Source organism: Schistocerca nitens, chromosome 2 (genome assembly GCF_023898315.1).
Source record: "Schistocerca nitens isolate TAMUIC-IGC-003100 chromosome 2, iqSchNite1.1, whole genome shotgun sequence".
Taxonomy (NCBI): domain Eukaryota; kingdom Metazoa; phylum Arthropoda; class Insecta; order Orthoptera; family Acrididae; genus Schistocerca; species Schistocerca nitens.
Window position 1 is genome coordinate 243,993,724 of NC_064615.1, and position 18,438 is coordinate 244,012,161.

The 18,438-nt window shown below is 46.9% G+C and overlaps 1 long non-coding RNA gene across 2 annotated transcripts in view; it reads left to right on the top strand.

Annotated features, from left to right (window-relative positions):
- The first annotated feature begins 218 nt into the window (after positions 1 to 218).
- Positions 219 to 18,438, top strand: part of LOC126234337 (uncharacterized) — a 215,836-nt gene continuing 197,616 nt past the window's right edge. For both annotated transcript variants that reach the window (XR_007544712.1, XR_007544713.1), the window contains exon 1: positions 219 to 316. This is a non-coding gene — a long non-coding RNA (uncharacterized LOC126234337). The remainder of the gene's footprint in view (positions 317 to 18,438) is intronic.

An 18,438-nucleotide genomic window follows, 5' to 3' on the forward strand; every position in this document is an offset into this window, starting at 1 on the left:
AGCGGTAGCAAGATCGGGTAGTGACAGTTGAACCGTTTCAAACTGTGTAGTGAACTGAAGAAATAGGTAGTGTCCATGCGAGCTGAGCTATGCGTAACCCCAGCGCCTGCAGTAGCTGAGTTATCAGCTACGTCGCTATCACATGGGTTCACGCGGCACCGGACATCCGTCTGGCTGGGAGACTGTATCCGCTTGTTCGTGGCAGGGCAGTGGGTTTTATACGCTCTAGAAGGCGACACGCTTTCAGCTGAAGTTGAAGTTCTGGAACTCAGTGTGTACCGTGACCTGGTATCTGGACCGGTGTTCCCGAAGACAGGTATGCGTGAATATTGTACTTTATTACCTTCGAGAAGTAATATTGAAATAGACAACTGGCAGGTGCGATGGTCTGGTTAATGCCAACGTCAGAAGTGTCCACGACGAATGAGACGCTAGATACACGTCAACTTTGGGAATTTTCTGGAAAATTTGGCCTTCAGTATGACTTGGAATGAGCTCAAATTTCACCATGGTCACTTAGCGAGATATGTGTGGGAGGAATTAATTGACTCTCATCATTTTCAGAACTCACTTATGTAGCATCCATATTTATTGGTTCATAATCATTATCATCAGTATCAGGACTCAGTCTACTGTCATGACTCTATCCATGTGCTCAGTCTACCAAACATGTAGATAAACTAGTCCTCTTTCCTTAAATTGCTGTAGGATTAATTTTCTATGAAAGTAACAGTTTCCTACCGAAGCCTCGTTGACATACATAACATTGAAAATAGGCTCATACATTTTCGGAACAATGCCTACCATAACAATTTTTATCCAGAATCATTTCAAAATTACCATTTTCATACGGTATTTTTTTTTATTTCACAACTTTTGTTTCCTAAGCTTAGTAATAAATATCAACAGCTCAAAGAAAATTATCCACGCTGTACACAACTTTTAAGATGTAATCGGTCAAATGATTGGTTAAATTGTCACAGCACAGCGTTGCCCCCCCCCCCCTCCTCCCCCTGCTTGTAATCTGAAGCTTTACAAATCTGCGGCGCTTGGCAACTGCGAGAAAATGCTCCTTGCTATAGAGATACAACAATGTATTGGTAGTGTTACAAGTTTGTCAAGCTTGTGAGTAGAGAGTTATCTATGAAGTTGCACCGTGGTCCACCTTTAGCTCTAGGTCACCATGTAACTGGCTCTGAAAGTCAGCTCAGGCGCCGGAGGAAATCACTAGTATACCACCTACATTAGAACCATGCCTAGTAAAGCACTCCATGTTCAAACTAACGTTCAGCTTTACTTTCTTCTTGTGGAATACGCTAGAGTTAGAACGTGCCAAGTTTGGTGAATAAACTGGATGTACTCATAATCTGTTTTCGAAATTGCACTATTTTCGTGCTGTCAAAGCGCCTTTGAGTCAAGTTGCAGCGTCCTGATAATTGGTTCTTCTTTTGCAATCCAGCTCTCTTCTCACGTGTAATATTTTCCAGTTGTTCCAAAAGACCTGAGTACTATTAACCCAATAGCAAATTACCCTTAGGAAGGCAGCCAATAAGAAGATCCCCTTTTGGAACGTAGAAGAACTTTCCAGTAGACGAAATCGATCTCGAATCTTTGGAGGGAGACCTCACGTTGCTTTCATTTTTGTTTCTTTTCTGGAATGTGTTGCTGGAGCTCGCAGTAAATGTGGTACTACTTTTGCACAATGCTTTCTATTTGTTAATGCCTCATATAAACCGGACCATTTCTTTTCTTATGATATTCCTGCACTCCCAATGACTCGCAGCACATTTTCATATTCTCAAATGCGGTTGCAGTTTTGTGACGGCCTCGTTTGAATTCAGCCAATCTTTTTTTATAAAATGTTTGAAAATATTATCAGCAATCTTATATTAATATGATAATTAAGATACAGTCATTATCGCAAATTTCGTTTAATCCGATTAAAAGAAATTTGCGATCAAGACTTTTTTAATTAACAATCTTTTTTTAAGTGTTGAAATTCAGAGAGGATTCACCTTATCAACAATCATCCATTATGAACGAATTTCCGTTAAACAGTCGAAAATAAAGAATTTACTATGGTATCATAGTATATTCTGTCCTATAAACGAAGCACACACATGTTTTTTTTTTTTTTTTTTTTGAAAAACTATATATCCAAAAATATCCTGCAAATCAAGCTGGTTTAGTGCATGTTAACAGGTTGTTTTTAGCGCACATCTAGAGTTCGCAGAGTTGCGTAGCCTGCCAATACTCGTTACTCCCACCGTGCTTCCGCATGTTGCACGGAATCGAAGACAGATCTATATGTAACGATGCATGATAACGCACGCGATGCTACCCAACCGTTGTCGATAAAAGACGCTGATACGTTCTATCACAATCCCGCTTTCAAGAAAGAAAATGTGGCATCTTGGTGCACAGAATGCGTGAGTGTAAAGATTATCACAACGTGAAGAAACGTGTTACATCTTTAAACAAAATATCGTGGATGTTAAAAGAGTGTGGGGCGCAGTGGAGGAAATTAGAAACAAAATAAAGATTTTCCTTTCGCAGTACTGCCGAGTACCATTGAGCCCTCAAGGAAAAGTGGTTACATTATACACGGCATGCTCAGTTGCATTGCAATAAAATTCTGTGATTTTCTGATGATACAATTAGATGATAATAATAATCGTGATTAGATAATAATGATAATTATTCGTGCTGTTCAGTGCCACCTCTCCCACAGGGAAAGTAAAAATTTCTGATTTCCTTTTATCACTCGACGCCGTGCTATCTTGTCCCCGTCCGCAGCTCGTGGTCGTGCGGTAGCGTTCTCGCTTCCTGCGCCCGGGTTCCCGGGTTCGATTCCCGGCGGGGTCAGGGATTTTCTCTGCCTCGTGATGACTGGGTGTTGTGTTATGTCCTTAGGTTAGTTAGGATTAAGTAGTTCTAAGTTCTAGGGGACTGATGACCATAGATGTTAAGTCCCATAGTGCTCAGAGCCATTTGAACCATTTGAATATCTGTCCCCTTGCGCGTGCAGTACTAACTTACTGTTTGTGATGCTTCTAGCCACACTACTTTTTCCGTTCACTTCATCGCTCAGTTTTAAGCAATATGTAAATGGACATTTAGATAAAGAGTCGTATGGTGTCGTCGGCTTGGATACACGTAGCAGTTGTTCAGCAACCTAGCCGGCCGCGGTGGCCAAGCGGTTCTAGGCGCTTCAGTCCGGAACCACGCTGCTGCTACGGTCGTAGGTTCGAATCCTGCCTCGGGCACTGATGTGTGTGATGTCCTTAGGTTAGTTAGGTTTAAGTAGTTCTAAGTCGAGGGGACTGATGACGTCAAATATTAAGTCCCATAGTGATTACAAGGGAACCTCCCCATCGCACCCCCCTCAGATTTAGTTATAAGTTGGCACAGTGGATAGGCCTTGAAAACCTGAACACAGATCAATCGAGAAAACAGGAAGAAGTTGTGTGGAACTATAAAAAAATAAGCAAAATATACAAACTGAGTAGTCCACGCGAAGATATGCAACATCATGGACATTCCGAGACTAGGAGCGCCGTGGTCCCGTGGTTAGCGTGAGCAGCTGCGAAACGAGAGGTCCTTGGTTGAAGTCTCCCTTCAAGCGAAAAATTTTTCTTTATTTTAGCAAAGTTATGATCCATCCATACGTTCATTGACGTCTCTGTTCACTGTAATAAGTTGTGTCTGTGTTTTGCGGCCGCACCGGAAAACCGTGCGATTAGTAGACGAACGGACGTGCCTCTCCAATGGGAACCGATTCCTCCACAGGAAAACACGTCTGATATATTCTATACGACACTGGTGACGGCATGTGCGTCACATGACAGGAATATGTTGTCGACCCACCTAACTTGTACACTTGGCGAATGGGTAAAAAGATTCTTCTACGTTGCCCGATTTAGGTTTTCCTGTGGATGTGATAATTACTCCCAAAAAAGTGATGAAAAGATAAGAGTTTGTCACATAAACTGCAACAAATGAATCCAAAAGTCTCACACTCGCACACTTTTCCCTGTGCTCTGTCAAAACATATGTTTTTTACGTTTTCAAATTTTTCCGTGTGTAGACCGTCAAATCCTGCATATGTCCAAGCAAATCTGAACATGTCCTGGAATTTTGGAGAGCGAAGTTGATTATGTGTGAGTACCTGAACTTTGATAATTGTCTGAAAATAAAGAATTAAACTTTTTGCTCGAAGGAAGATTTGAACCAAGGACCTCTACTTCCGCAGCTGCTCACGCTAACCACGGGACCACGGCGATCCTATGTTCTGTCGGTACTTGATATTGCCTATCTTGCGCATGGACTACTCAGTTTGTATATTTTGCTTATTTTTTCATAGTTCCACACAACTTCTTCCTGTTTTCTCGATTGATCTGTGTTCAGTTTCTCAAGGTCTATCCACTGTGGCAACTTATAACTAAATCTGAGGGGGGTGCGATGGGGAGGTTCCCTTGTTAGAGCCATTTGAACCATCTACTTCGGCCATCAGTTATTTTAGTGCCCAAGTAGCAAAACTCCTCTAGTACTTTTAGTGTTTCGTTTCCTAATCTAAGTCCCTCACCATCGCCTGATTTAATTCGACCCTCATTCCATTACTCCAGTTTGGTTTTGTTAAAGTTCATCGTATATTCTCCTTTCAGGACGCTGTGCATTCCGTTCAGCTGCTCTTCCAAGGCCTTTGCTGTTTCTGACAGAATAACAATGTCGTCGGCAACCTTCAAAGTTCTTATTTCTTCTCCTTGAACCTTAATTCCTTGTCCAAACTTTTCTTTGGTTTCCTTTATTGCTTACTCGGTCTACAGACTGAGTAATATTCGGGATAGGCTCACTCCCTTCTCAACCACTACCCCCCCCCCCCCCCCCGGTTCATGCCCCTCGGTATGTGCCAATATTAAGATGAATAAAACGAGAGGTGATGTTAATACGTCTTCATGAAGGTGGTACTGTTGCAAGGAGAAGCTAGTAGTAATGTAACAGAAATTGGACAGCTTCATAATTTCGATGATGGGACGGTTGGTGGTACCCCGAAAATGTGCAGGAGGCCAAGTGCTGTGGAAGGTATAGTGAAGGGCTATAGTGACCCTTCGAGCGGGTGGTGATAGCTTCGCCCTAGGCTCACAGATCCCGCGCAAAATAAATGGTCACCTTACAGAAACGCCAAGCGCCAGGTAACTTCACACCTTTGTTCCAAAGGGGCCACTACCTTAGTTCGTGGTCGCCTGCTTAGCCATGCTCGTATTATTGGTCGTTCTGGCATAAAGACATGATAACTGTAACTTAAAAGTTGTGCTTGTGAACAGGCTTCAGCAGGTCAGAGAACTAAATCTCCACCACTACCATTGTCGCCTCCACTACCATGACGTCCCCAGGAGGAGCCAAATTATTTTTGCCTACTGTATGCTACATTACAGGGTCACGGGAACCATTAATGGGGAAGCAGGCCCTGGAAGCTGCATACTGTCCAGACGTTCCTACTTTATTATGTGGAGTACCGGACTTAGACGATTGACGCTGGATGAAGTAGGCGTGGCTTTCGCAAAATGTCCAAGACAATTATAATGCCGTTCAGCACACTGGGGTGTCGGTAGCATTTCCTCACAGAGCTCTACGTAATGTCCAATTGAGACCTTACAAAATGAAGATAGAGCATCGAATGACCAAGCCAGACACCATTGTTAGCGTCAGTACTGCAACTGTCTGTTGCAGTTTTGCGTAATGGAGATGTTTATCCTGATACGCTTGTTCCTGATGGGGAATGGCTGTATTTATCGGACTACGTGAACTCACAGAACAACCGACGCTGGAGTCTTGAAAATGGGGTTAGTGTTTCTGTCATTACAAGTAGTTCCTATTGTCGTAAATACATCATAATACTGTAGACTCATTGACTTTGTGTAGTCGCACAGTGTCTTAGATGGAATAGCAGTAGGTCTTTTCAGAAGACGTTGGTTCTGTGGAATAAGGCTGCAATATATTCCTCACTTTCCTCCAAGAAAGGCAACTCCATGCCCCCACCCCATCTATTGTATAATCACTGCCAATTCAATTGCATACTCATACATTCGAAAAATCACATCGTCGCCGTTCATGGTTGTATACACATATACAACTGTCATTTTACTACGAAACCACTGCTGTAGTAAACATGAACTAGAACAACGTTCTATATTTATTTTTTGCCTTTTGGAAGGGGCCCTTACAGCCATCTCAACACTAAAAATAGTATACCACAGTCTGTTTTTACAATTCAGAGTATACATTATTTTAAGTCGTACCCTGTAACGAACTTACATAGGCTCAACGTGGGACAGATTGCGATAAAAGACAAATTTTAGATCCTTAGTTTACTTAAATGAGTAAAAAAGACGAAAATGGAGCACAGGATACACAGGGGTACTAAGCTATAATGAGCCTACTGGTAACACAAAAAAAAGTGATAAATTGCCGTCGGTACAGATTAGGGATGGTCCCAATTCAATCCATGGCTATATGTCTAACATAGCAATAAAATATTCTTTTGTATGTTCTGTAAGAATTGTTTCAAAAGCTGAAGACGGAGATTTGAATATTTGTGCAGGTCTATAAGTACCATCTAGACAGAACATGATAACAGTATACAAGATCCAGACTGGAGTAGTGCAGCCATATGTACAGATACACAAGTTTTCAGACACATACATGTAGGACATATATAGTGAAACGTTCTTTGTTCATTAACACGTTAAAATAACTGAGCCCCTTGCTGAAGTCCTCCGGTTTTCGTTTGTTAGTGACGGCTTCCCTCGCATCCTGCGATAGGGCAGCCTTGCGGCTCTTTGAAGGCATGTAATCATCATTCCCTGCTAAGGGTCTTGCTCGCTGGTCCGTGGTGTAAACGTCAGTGATTTTATAAAAGCCAGAGTGGAAAACGGAACTTGTGGCTGTGGCACCTATAAGAAGTTAAGATGTAGAGAAATAACATCGGTCCAGCAGTTATTGTTGCACTAACTACGTCCAACACTCCAGTTTTCAAACCGTGGACTGGCCTTTGGTGTAAGTGACGAACAATTTTAGACGTCTAATGTCTGCTATTGTGTTCTTCCGTGTCTCCTGATTAAAGCACTAATGCATCACCAGAAATAAAGAGCAGTTGAGTGTCAACATTTCCATCACGCACACACTGGAGTAGCCAGTTGCATTACTGACACCGATGGACAGTGTCTGAGTAGGTCGGTCGGAGCTCTGACATTTACTCCTAAGGCTTCAGTTTGACTACAGTCAACATATTCGTCTCGTGAGGATCAGCAGCTGTCCCTATATTTACGATAATTCTAATTTATTGTTCAGTCTCAGTTGCACATTTTTAATTACTTGACATGATTCAATCAATCATGATCACCTTCAAATCTAAGCAGTTGCGGAAGCAACCCTTCTTGTCGTTTCAGAACCTCTTGTCAGAGTACTCAGCAACCTGTCTTGTCTATTCAGAACCTCAGGTCAGAGTACTCTGGTATGATATTCTGAACAGACAAGACAGGTTGCTCACGCAACTACTTACGTCTGCAGATGACCTTGAGTGATCGAAACATGTCATACAATTAAAAATGTGCAGCTGAGACTGAACAGTAAATGAGAATTATCTTGAGAAAGCTTCAGTTTATGGTTTTTTTTTTCTTTTTTTTTCTTTATTGAGTTTCAATTCCCCCCGAAGGGGGCGGGCTGGCAGCAGCTTACTACGCTGCTGTACAGCCTACAGACTTTTTTTAAATAAAAGAAGAAGAAAGAAACAATGTAAAACAGGCGATAAAATGGTGATTTAAAGTGTAAAATGGCGTAAAAATGTGGAAAGTTAAAACAGAAAGCAAAAGGGGTGGGCAATGTAGATAAAATACACAGGAATCAGACAAGTAACATAGTAGACACACAATTAAAAAACACGGCGACAGTCTGGTTTCTGTTCGCAAGAGATAAAAGGCACACCCAGCGACAGTATGATGGCCGTTCGCAACAAGTCCCAAAAAACACAACACGGAACACTCACTGTAAAACACGCACTGTAGAACACTCACTGGAGAACACTGCACGAAAGTGGCAGCACAAAGATGACACTCCCGAGCCAAATGCATATGGCGGGGGGGGGGGGACCTGCAGGAGGGGGAAAAACAAGGAGGGAGGAGAGGAAAAAAAAGAAAAGGGGGGGGGGAATCAAGGAGGGAGAGGACTAATAAAGGGGGAGAAGGGCAGACGCGAGAGGGAATGAGAGGAGGGAAATGTAAAAGGACGCGGGGGAGAGAAGGGGGCAAAGAGAGGGGAGGTGGGGAAGAAAGAGGATGGAAGGGGGGGGAGAGGGAGCCCGGGAAAAGGACAGAGGAAAGGAGGGGGAGTGAGGATCAGAGTTGATAGGAGGGATAAATGGAGGGAGAGAGGGCATCATCCAGGAGGGGGAGTTGATGGAAGCCACCTTGGGAAAGGAGATGTAGGGTGTAGAGATGGAGGGTAGGGGGGACACAACGGTGAAGACGTGGCAGGGGGCGGGGATCGGAGAGGAGAGGAGCAACCAGGGGGTGAGGGGGTTCAAGACGGTCGGAGGTGTAGAGGATGCGGATATGTTCGAGGAATAGGAGCAGATGGGGGAAAGGAATGAGATCATAGAGGATCCGCGTGGGGGACGGGAGGCGTATACGGAAGGCGAGGCGGAGTGCATGACGCTCAAGGATCTGGAGGGACTTATAGAATTTGGGGGGGGGGGGCAGATATCCAGGCAAGACTGGCATAACAGATGATGGGACGGATTAAGGATTTGTAGGTGTGGAGGATGGTAGACGGGTGCAACCCCCATGTCCGGTCGGTATGTTTTGTGTACAGATCTCGTTTAAAACAAATATGCCACATGACAGAGTCCGATGAACGGGCCGGAGCCTATGTAGCTTTTGGCGCTGCCTCCGCAGTATTGGCTTACGACACTGCCCTCGCGCCGCAGGTGAGCGCCCTGGTGCTCCATTATTAGAAAGGGAGATGCGGTTGGCATTCCGACAGGAAAAGCTGGACAAATGACTGGTGTTTTCCCCTCGACACCGCGGGAATTTGTAAGCGAGCTGGGCGCGCTTTGATTTACAGGGCGGCCGCCAGAGGGCTCCCGTGACGGCGACTTGGCTGCGACGCGGCCTCCCAGGTCGGCGGGCATACGCCACGCAGCGGTATAACTTACCGGGCCATAAAGCAAATAACAAGCACAAATTGAAATTTAATTGAATTCCTGCGCGTATCGCGGCTCCCGCCGGCAGCTGCCTGAGTTATGCGTCGAAGCTTTCTGTATGCCGCCGGCACGTCCCCTGCACCCGCCTATATATATCGTCGGCAGTCGTTGATAGTTTGCACGACGCTCGATCGTTACACGTGGGACGCCGTGAGATATGACTTGTTTATGGCCGATTTATGCTCGCGGGAAATTTAATCGGACGTTTGGTATTAATCGCCGGTGCTTACTTACCTCTGAGAGGAGCTATGCCGCCGTTACGAGCGCCGTTTTGTTTCGGATGCGTGCAGCCACGTGGATTCATAAACAGTGGGGTCCGAGTGGGAGACCACTATACCAAATATTTATGTTTTGTAAGTCTCTTTAAAGTACTCTTAACTTTAATTTTATGAACGATTTAAAAAGAAAATCGTTTGCTAACTGTAAAACTTTTGGCATCCACGCACATGTAACTACATCACGTGTCAGTGTATTCAATTCCCTAAAATTTCGCAGTCAGCTAACGCTGAAGGAAGAAACTAAGAGAAAGTGTGTGAACAACGATTCCAAGAGTAGAACACTTTGCACTGGTACGTCATTCCCAAAATGGTTCAAATGGCTCTGAGCACTATGGGACTCAACTGCTGTGGTCATTAGTCCCCTAGAACTTAGAACTACTTAAACCTAACTAACCTAAGGACATCACACACATCCATGCCCGAGGCAGGATTCGAACCTGCGACCGTAGCAGCAGCGCGGCTCCGGACTGGAGCGCTTAGAACCGCACGGCCACCGCGGCCGGCACGTCATTCCCATGTCAAACTAGAAAACGCCAGTTTGTGAAAGTGAATAACTTCTGAGATCAGACAAACATAGCGAAACGTTTTCTATTAATGTTCAAATGATCGACTTCCTCTGAATCACAACATAATTAATACAGACTCCATAATAACTAATAAATATTCATCCCCATGTACTCCTGCTGCAACCTTGCGAAAGTAACAAAACAGTCTTAATGAGCAACTACAATTTACCTGTATTTCATTTTCAAAAGCTCAAGACACTCCAGACATTCTATAGAAACAATATGAATGAAGAAAGCGAATACGAAAGAAACAACTTTTAAAAAATTACCCAGTAGAGGAAGACAGATAATCACACACATTAATCCGTTGATGGTAGAAGTCACTGAGATAAAAAATAATGCTCATTGGTTTCGCCGAACTTAAAATTTGAAACCGAGACAGTGAAGAAACATTTAACTGGCGTGATGTAGGCAAACAAGTCACAGCACCTTCAGGGGCTCTCGACATCAACGTTATATTCCGTAATTATGTAGAATTGAGTCAGAGAAGTCAGTTAAAGTAAAAATTAATGAAAATTTTTCATTAATAAGTGAATGTGAAAATTTGATTACTAGTTTTGTCTGTGTTCCGAGGGTAACAGAGAGACAATAGGTATAAAATAATGTTCGCTAAGTTTAGAAGTTTTCGCTCTAATTTTTGTGAGTCGATACATAATGGCGTTAAAGACATTCAAAATATTGCCATGACGGCGGTTTCCATAAAAGGCAACCTTAATCTGCAGAGGTATAACTGAAAGATGAAGCTGGAGCTGACAAACCACCGCAGTGGTGCTTTTAGAACTTGCTATTTAGGTTGATCATTTATAGCAGAGAAAAGGAATCATCATGTTTTAGCCAGTCTTGAGAAAAAACAATGTGCATGTCTGCAGTTGCTGTAGTCGGACTTGTATTCAGGCACTACGTTTGTAGAAATTATTGAAAACTCAGATCTGAAGTTTAAGGAAGGCTACCGGTTTTCGACAAGAAGTCATTTTAATCATCTTATTGCTCGCTAGTCCGCAGCTCGTTTAGCTAAAACAATTATGACAACTCGAAAATCATCGATGATGCCTCTCAAGTCAAGCTAAATGTTCTACTGCTTTGTATCACTACATGACGATCACTTTCCATCGAAAAAGTGTGACAGAAATACAAAAAATATCGCCTCATTTCGTACCGACATTTTAAACGTAAGACTCTTACAACGAAAAACGCTTCTTGAGAGTTTCATTATAAGTGCAAAACATGTCTGGGTAGTCTCAAAAACCTTCCAAGTAAAGTGTAAGCCACAGCGTTTAACTGCGTAAGCTGTGTGTTACATATAAAGGGAACTCGTCACAATGTAGTTAAAATTTTAAAAATTTTTTCACTATAGTTGTTGAAAATTGTAAATGAGGTCAAAATGTATATGCATGCATTTATAAAGGAAATCAGAAATTTGTATGTGATACGGAAGTGAAATATTCTGTGAATCAAGTCATGTATAATTCCTACTGTGGTTCAGAATATGCAATGCAATTTTTCGATCCTAAAAAAACATTGTGAGCCTCTTGAAATTTTTGTAGCTTAAACTTAGTAAAATCTTTCAAAATAGATTTGATTTTAAGGTACTGCTTTCAGTAGCTAAAGTTGAAAGTCCACATAATCGTTCCTGAGAAAGTCTTGGCCCAAGCTATGTCTCCCTCAACTTGAGTTTTGAAAAACTCCGTTCGCCACTAGCTACAGATTTAGGTGGTAGAGTTGGAAAGATTCATAAGCTTACAGAAGTATTGGGAAAACTGACTCTTAAAATTGTTTTTTTGTGATATAAGGTGGTGACCGTTGTGGAGGACTTCCAGCAGGAGGAATGGACTCTAAGATCATAACTTCGTCGTGTAGTCCTTCCAATTCATGTCACATACATCACCATAACTTAATCACGCAAGCGGATTTTGGTTGTCCACAATATGACGCCTGCAGATCATATGCACTGATTAACCAGAACATTATGACCCCCAGCCTAATAATCGGTGTGTCCAGCGATGAACCATCGCGGTATGGAAACAATGAGGCCTTGGTAGATCGCTGGAGGCAGTTGGCACCACATCTGCACACACAAGTCACCTAATTCTCCTAAGTCCTGGGGAGGGGGGCGATCTCTGGCGCCATGTTCGATCACATCCCAGATGTGTTCGATATAGTTAAGATCTGGAGAGTTGGGGTGGGGTCAGCATATCAACTGGAACTCGCCACTGTGCTCCTCGAATCACTCCATTACAATCCTGGCATTATCCTGTTGAAAAATGCCACTGCTGTCGGGAAAAAAGATCGTCTTGAATTGGTGTAAATTGTCTACAACCAGTGTACGATACTCTTTGGCCATCATGGTGGCTCGCACGAGACCCATAGACATCCACGTGTTCCCCAGAGCATAATGGAACCGCCGCCAGCTTGTCTCCGTCCCTTCGTACAGGTGTCAAGGAGCTGTTCCCGGGAAGGCGACGGATTCACACCATCCTATCGGCATGGTGAAGAAGGTATCGGGATTCATCCAACCGTGCAACGCTCTGCCACTGCGCCAACGTGCAGTGCGCGACGGCCACGTGCCGATTTCAGTCGTAGCTTTCTGATGGCGAGGTGTTAACATTGGCACATGAATGGGTCGTCGGCTGCGGAGGCACATCGTTAGGAGTGTTCGTTACACTGTGTGTTCAGACACACTTGTGCTCTGCTCAGCATTAAAGACTGATGTTAGTTCTCTCTCATTTCGCCGCCAGTCCTGTTTACCGGTCTGCCCAGCCTACGACGTCCAAAATCTGTAATGTTTTCGGACATATTATATGTCACCTATGACACTTGCCCGTTTAGCACCACCCAGGTGTCACGTGTGGGGTAATTGAGGTTATACCTACGGCCGTTTTTTTTTTTTTTGGGGGGGGGGGTTTAAGGACGCTCAACTACTGAGGTCATTAGCGCCCAGTCACAATTGTTAGAACACATAGAATCTAGTAAAACTCAAGGGGGGGGGGGGGGGACACCAGAAAGTTCTTACAAAGATGCAGATAAAATAAGTGAAAGAGTTAGATGTCTTTGGAGAATCCAGTCAAAGTAATGAAACGAAGAACACCAGCAGCTGCCCTAGCGTCATCCGCTAAAATATCCTGTAAAGTAGATGGCAGAGACAGGACAACACGAGATTGACTAAAACGGGGACACGACAACAAAACATGGCGCACTGTTAATGCATGACCACAAGGGCACTGCGGATCTGAGTCACCGGAGAGCAGGTAGCGGTGGCTAAACCGGCAATGCCCAATCCGCAACCTGGTCAGAAGGACCTCTTCTCGCCGAGATGGTCGGGAGGAGGTTGTCCAAGCAGTTGGGAACGGTTTTACTGCCCGGAGCTTGTTTCCTTGAAGTGAGGACCAAGTATCCCACCACAAGGACACAAGCCTCTTACAAACAACCCCACTAACGTCAGATGACGCGACACAATGGGAGGCTGGCCGAGGCAGGAGGTCTGCAGCCTTGGCTGCAGCATCAGCAGCCTCATTCCCAGGCACTCCTACATGGCCGGGAACCCACAGAAAGCTGACAGGAGAGCCACCCTCAGCGAAAGAATGGAGGGACTGCTGGATCCGTTGCACCAAGGGATGGACCGGATATGGAGCTCCAAGGCTCTGAAGAGCACTGAGTGAATCAGAGCAGAGTACATACGATGAATGGCGGTGGCGGCGGGCATACTGAACGGCCTGATGGAGAGCAAAAAGCTCGGCCGTAAAGCTGGAACACTGGTCGAGGAGCCGGTATTTAAAGGTGACGGCCCCGACGACAAAGGCACAACCGACACCATCGTCAGTTTTGGAGCCATCAGTGTAAATAAGGGTGTGACTGGCAAGTCATGCACGAAGTTCGACAAACCGTGAGCAATACACTGCAGCCGGAGTAACCTCCTTCGGGAGCGAGCTGAGGTCGAGATAAACATGAACCAGAGCCTGGAGCCAAGGTGGTGTCGGGCTCTCACCCTCTCTGAAGGTGGTAGGGAGGGCAAAATCCAATTGTCGAAGCAGGCGACGAAAGCGGACTCCAGGGGGCAGCAGGGCTGACACATACAACCCATACTGATGGTCGAGAGAATCGGCGAAGAAGGGCTGATAAGAGGGGTGGTGGGGCATTGACAACAGCCGGCAGGCATACCGACAAAGCAGTACGTCGCGCCGGTAGGTCAATGGTAATTCGGCAGCTTCAGCATAAAGACTCTCGACGGGACTAGTGTAGAAAGCTCCGGTCGCAAGACGTAACCCCCTATGGTGGATGGAGTTGAGATGGCGTAACAGGGATGGCCTAGCAGACGGGTAGACGAGGCTCCCATAAACCAGCTTTGATCGGACTATGGACCGATACAAGCGAAGCAGGACAGTGCGATCCGCTCCCCAAGATGAACCACTAAGAACTCTGAGGACATTAAGGGAACGTGGACAACGGGCAGCCAAATAAGAGACGTGCAGAGACCAACAAAGTTTCCTGTCCAGTGTGAGCCCTAGAAACTTAGTTGTTTCCACGAATGGGAGAACAACGGGACCGAGATGTAAGGATGGCGGAAGGAACGCTTTATATCGCCAAAAGTTGATGCAAACCGTCTTCTCTTCAGAGAACCGGAAGCCATTTGCCACACTCCATGAGTATAGGCTGTCTAGACAACGCTGAAGGCAGCGCTCCAGGAGGCATGTTCGCTGGGCACTGCAGTAGATCGCGAAGTCATCGACAAAAAGAGAGCCTGAGACATTAGGTGGAATGCAATCCATAATTGGATTGATCGCTATGGCAAAAAGGGCTACGCTCAAGACGGAGCCCTGAGGCACTCCGTTCTCCTGGAGGAAGACGTCGGACAATACGGAACCCACACGTACACTAAACTGTCGATCTGTTAAAAAGGAATAAATAAAAAGGGGCAGGCGACCGCGTAGACCCCACCTGTGCATAGTGCGGAGGATACCTCCTCTCCAAGAGGTATCATAAGCCTTCTCCAAATCGAAGAACACGGCGACCATTTGGCGCTTTCGCAAAAAGTTGTTCATGATGAATGTCGACAAGGTCACAAGGTGGTCAACAGCGGAGCGGCGGCGACGAAAGCCGCATTGAACATTGGTAAGTAGCCATCGAGATTCAAGAATCCAAACTAACCGAGCGTTAACCATGCGCTCCATCACCTTACAGACACAGCTTGTAAGAGAAATGGGGCGGTAACTAGAAGGAAGGTGTCTATCCTTCCCGGGTTTGGGTATAGGAACAACGACGGCGTCACGCCAACGCATGGGGACTTGACCTTCGGTCCAGACGCGATTGTAGGTACGAAGAAGAAAGCTTTTGCCTGCCGGAGAAAGGTGTGCCAGCATCTGAACGTGAATGGCATCTGGCCCCGGAGCAGAGGACCGGGACAGTGCAAGTGTACGTTCAGTTCCCGCATAGTAAAGGGGGCATTATAATTTTCCAGATTCAGCGAGTGGAAGGAAGGTCGCCGAGCCTCTTCTGCCTCTTTCCTGGGAAGGAAGGCAGGGTGGTAATGGGCGGAGCTTGAAACCTCCGCGAAAAAGCGGCCGAAGGCGTTGGAGATATCCACAGGATCAACAAGGACCTCATCACCTGAATTCAGGCCAGGTACCGAGGAGTGGGCCTTAATGCCCGACAGCCGGCGCAGCCCACCCCAGACGACAGAAGAGGGAGGAAAACTGTTAAAGGAGCTGGTGAAAGAGGCCCAACAAGCTTTTTTGCTGTCTTTGATGACTCTACGGCATTGCGCTCGGAGTCGTTTGTATCCAATACAACTCGCCAACGTAGAATGGCGGTGAAAGGTGCGTAAAGCACGTCGTCGAGCACGGATAGCGTCTCGACAAGCCTCATTCCACCAGGGGACGGAAGCGCGACGTGAAGAAGAGGCAGTACGAGGAATGGAACGTTCGGCAGCATTGATGATAACAGCCGTGAGGTATTCGACCTGACTGTCACAACTGAGAAAATCGTGGTCCGGAAAGGTCGCCAGGGAGGAGTAAAGTCCCCAGTCAGCTTTCAGTATGTTCCAGCTTGAAGGACATGGGGATGGGGTGTGGTGCAGGAGACGAATGACACAGGGGAAGTGGTCGCTCGAATAGGTGTCAGAAAGGACATACCACTCGAACCGACGGGCAAGAGTGGTAGAACAGATCGAGAGGTCCAAGTGGGAGCAGGTATGAGTAGAGTCCAAGAGGAAAGTCGGGGCGCCAGTATTGAGGCAGACAAGATTGAGATGGTTGAAGACATCCGCCAAGAAGGAGCCTCTCTGACAGGATGCAGAAGAGCCCCAAAGGGGATGATGGGCATTGAAGTCGCCAAACAATAAAAACGGCGGAGGAAGCTGAACAGTCAGGTGCATCATGTCAGCCTGACTAACTGCGGATGACGATGGAGTGTAGACGGTACAAACAGAAAAAGTAAAGGCAGAAAGAGTAATACGGACAGCTATTGCTTGGAATGGGGTGGTCAATGGGAGGGGATGGTAATAGACATCGTCCTGAACGAGCAACATGACCCCACCATGAGCTGGAATACCGTCCACAGGGGGGACGTCAGACCGCTCCGAGGTATAGTGGGTAAAAGCAATACGGTCAGTTGGGCGCAACTCGGTTTCATGGAGACCAAGGACGAGCGGACAGTCCAGGCGGAGGAGCAGTTGTAATTCCTCCCGATTAGATCGAATACCTCTTATGTTCCAATGTAACAAAGCCATCGCTAGTCAGAAAAGAGGGGGAACGAAACGGGTGAAGAGCTGGTCACCTCGACGGCCGCGGAGGGCCAGGTGTCGAGGGAACAACGCTACAATCGGCGGGAGTCGGATCCTGTTCCATCGAGTCGTCGCCAGCGGCGGCCGCTTTCCCGGGTTGCGTAGGAGGGGCAGCATCATTCGCCGACGAGAGGCCAGCTGAGCGCCTGGCAGCAGAGCATCCCGGCGAAACTGAGGACGGCCGGGAGCAGCGACTCACGGATGGAGCATCAGACGAAACGCGCCGGGGTGGAGAGGGGGATAAAGATTTCTTCTTGGAGGCCTTCTTGGAAGTCCGATGAGGCACGGGGATGGTGGGCTGGACCTGAAGAAGGTCCTCACGCGCGGGGTCCGTGTTGGAACACCGGACCTCGGAAGCCGGGGTCCGGAATGTTTCCCCAATGGACGCCTGAGAAGAGGATCGCTTCTCAGGCGGCGGAGGGGGAGGAGGAGGAAGGGTGGCCCCTGGGGCAGAGGGGGCAGGGGCCGCGAGGGAGGAGGATTTGGAAGGGAGGGATTTGGGAGGCGGAGGCATAGACCCCGGATGGGGTGAGGAGGTGGAGGGGGGACAGGAGAGGGCTGAGGATACTGTGGAAGGAGTGGACACGACTGAGGCAAACGAAGTTGTCAACGTCACGGGATGGAGGCGGTCATACTTCTTCCTGGCCTCAGAATAAGAGAGACGATCCAAAGTTTTTAATTCTTGAATCTTCTTCTCCTTCTGATACACAGGGCAGTCTAAAGATCTAGGCGAGTGGATGCCAGGACAATTGACGCACCGAGGTGGTGGGGTGCATGTATGTTCCTCACAAAGAGGACGTCCGCAATCGCCACAAAGGGGCTCAGCCTCACACCGTGACGACATGTGCCCAAAGCGCAAACACCGAAAGCAGCGCATAGGAGGCGGGACGTAAGGTCGCACGTCGCACCGGTAGCACATCACCTTTACCTTCTCCGGGAGAACGTCCCCTTCGAAGGCGAGGATAAAGGCTCCGGTGTCGATGCGACGGTCTTTGGGGCCGCGCTGAACTCGCCGGACGAAATGCACGCCTCGGCGCTCCAGGTTGGCCCTGAGCTCCTCATCAGATTGCAGCAGGAGGTCCCGATGAAAAATAACCCCCTGCGTCCTATTCAGTGCCAGATGCGGGACAATAGACACTGGGATGTCCCCTAGTCGGTCGCACGCCTGGAGCGCCGCCGACTGTGTGGCGGAGGCGGTCTTTATAAGAACGGACCCCTAACACATTTTACTGAGAGCCTCGATTTCCCCGAAGATGTCCTCGATATGCTGGACAAAGAACATGGGCTTGGAGGTGGCGAACGTCCCCCCATCGGTCCGAGAACAGACTAAATAGCGGGGGAAGTACTTCGCCCCAAGCCGGCGGGCCTGTCCTTCCTCCCAGAGAGTGGCCAAGGGGGAAAGGGCAGGAGAACCAGAACCAGAGACGGTACCTTTCTTTTTAAAAGACTCGGCCGCAGAGCGACCTGATACATGTTGACGTTTCATCTGCGAAACGTCCGCCCCGATACCACCCACTCCGACCAGGGGCTCTCCCCACGGGCGCCACCCAGCCTCAGCAA